We start from the raw sequence: 2,917 nt of genomic DNA, 5'->3' as shown, positions 1-2,917 counted from the left end.
GCGGAGCGTGTTCCTGCAGAAAAGTGGGTTTGAAATGTTCTTCAATTTGCAAGAAATGTATTGGGGTCAACTGTGAAAACGTGCCAAAATTTTTATGTGAAGACAGTGAAAAAGATGTTATGGAGGATGTTGAGGAAATCGCTGACGAAACCAACGAACTTGCTGAGGCTGACTCGCTGTTTAAAGAAGAGGTCAATCTGAGATCAACTCTATGTACAGACCCTGAATTCGTAACTCAAAGTATTTTTGGTGACACTGAGGAACCTGGCCCATCAAAACGTTGGAAGTGATGCTCATATCTGTCTCAAGTGCGCTTAAGTGCAATATTACAAGTATTACACAACCAGAACTGTCAACATTTTTTAGTAACTGACAATGCATTTTAATTGTAATAAAGCTAGTTATTTTTAATGTCAACTGTGTGGCTTTTATACACAAGAATAATTACCTACCTAATTAGGTTGCCTATTGCAGCTAATAATAGTTCAGTTTCCTGAGACAATTTATTTTGTGTGCGTGTGTATGTGTGTGTGTGTGTGTGTGTGTGTGTGTGTGTGTGTGTGTGTTTATGTCTCTTAATGATGTATTTTTATATTTATGGTTTTACAAATACCAGGGCTGAGGTGGCCCATAGTGAACTTCAGATAGTGATGTAAGAATCACAATAGTTGGGTGCCCAGCAATCCTCATGTTGCATACAGAGAAATTGAATACCTGGAAACGAGGTGGTAAATTCCAACTTATAACATGATGTATAATATATTTATACTATACAAACAGAAACTGAAAAAATAGTGTTCAAAAATAAGGTATCTTGCCACTATGCTCAGAATTTGAAAAATTGGTATTTTTTGAGGCGCTGTAGCCCCTTAGATATTTGGAGTAGAAAAAAATTGGTAAGAATCAAATTTGTAGAGAATTTTGTGCTCTTTAAAAAAGAAAATAGACGTTAAAGCGATAGGAGCAAATGAAACTGAGATAATTTGAAAAAACTGAAAAAAGTCCGAAATTTTCGAAGTTTTTTGACTGCAGAAAGTTTTCCCAAGCGAAATTTTGTTGGCAAAACTCGGTTTTCTAATCTTTCCAACCATATGAACGAGTTGAAAAAATAAACTCTTCTACCCCACCTTTTGCAAGGTGTATCTACTATTTGACTGGACTAATACCTTTCATGAATTCTTACTTCACAAAAATCTTCGTTACTCGAACTACTGCAATACAGCTAGCGCCAATACTGCCAGCTAAATAAAAGATTCTAACTACTGAAGCGACTAACTACTGATAGGCATAGTTAGCAAATGAAAGATTTTGATAGAGAACAAACAATGTATTTACCTTAATAGAGTTCAAAAGTAATAATATATATAAGTTCATGATATCCAGTATTACAAATTTACTCTTTCTAGCGGACACACGTCCAGATCGTCCGCTCTTAAAGTTCTGCCATCTCTCTCCCCACATCCACCACTGCTGGTGGCTCATCTCTGACTGCGCAACGCTACGCGCTGATGACATCCAACTGCCCAACACTACAGTAGCAAATTCCAACAATGCAAACCAGCCACAGGCTGCACACAGCACAGTCAGTGATTTTCATATAGAGCGCTACATGGCGTCACCAACATAAAAACCTAAACAGCCTACTTACATAGCCCCCATGCTCCCCACAAAAAATTTTACAAATTGTTTGGCAGTGGCCAATACAGATTTGAAAATTTTTTTCATAATTACAATAACAAAGAAATCAAATGCACACACTTATTGATACAATATTGGTCCAAAGCTAAAATTTTCTCACAGTCCATAAAGACTGTCCTGACCATTCATCACAGTATTAATTACAATTTTATGCACAAAGTCTGAGCAGTAAAAGAAAATGCACACGGAAGTAGTGGATTTCCATGCAGTCTTGAAGAAGTAGTGTTGTCCTTCCAACAGAAAGATAATGCTGACTCTTGGCATGCAGACAGGTATGGGCCACAGAGCAAACCCACAGCAGAATCAGTCGAAGTTTTTAAGAATATTGATAGTAGGTCATCACAGAGCAGACCACTGTAGTCCTGTTAGAGATTACGGTATTGGTGAGCCACCAGAGGTGCAGACCCACTGCAGTCCTTGTAGAAATAATGGTACTGGTGGGCCATCAAAGATGCAGACCCACTGTAGTCCTTGTAGAGACGGCCAGCAGCCATCTGTTGCGACTGTGCAGGTCCACAATCACCATTGAAGAGTCTTGCGGACAATATAGCAAGTCCATAAACCACCACTTGTGCACTCACAAAGTTTTTGGAATTGTCCTTACAACCAGCAATGGTGTTATCCAGTCCCCTGCTGAATTATTAACACACGTGCAAACACTAACAGTCCCAACTTCTCACATATTGTGCATATACTATGACCAACAGAAACGTGTGCACTGAAGTGAAACTTAATTTGAAGAACTGGTGTCTATACAATTATAAATTTACAACATAAGAATACAATTACAAAGGTACAAAATACATCATTAAAGAACATAATAGTACAGATAACATTTGTAGTAATACAGGCTTTACAAAAGAATAGAAATAAACATGTACATCAGTGTTACAGGAATTATGACTAAAGTAAATAAATAAAATAATGAGAATGGTTATCGAAACATTAATTTCACACATGAGCATTGAAAGAGAACAGAATTAATAATGTCTAAACATCTTTACAAAGTAAATAACATATTATTAGAAAAATTCTGCAACATAACTCTTATCAGATAAACACATAAAGACAGGAAGAGCACAAATACACAAGGGTACACAAACACATAGCGGAATAACACAAAAGGAAAGGACAAGGTTTGTTTTCAGTGAGACGTCTGGTACTGCAGTCCAACCCAAAACTTCATTCCATAGATCTTCCCTCTTATTTCAACATTTCC

The sequence above is a fragment of the Schistocerca serialis genome, chromosome 4, assembly GCF_023864345.2.
Source record: "Schistocerca serialis cubense isolate TAMUIC-IGC-003099 chromosome 4, iqSchSeri2.2, whole genome shotgun sequence".
NCBI lineage: Eukaryota > Metazoa > Arthropoda > Insecta > Orthoptera > Acrididae > Schistocerca > Schistocerca serialis.
The sequence above is the reverse complement of the archived record's forward strand: the minus strand, read 5'-3'. Positions refer to the sequence as shown.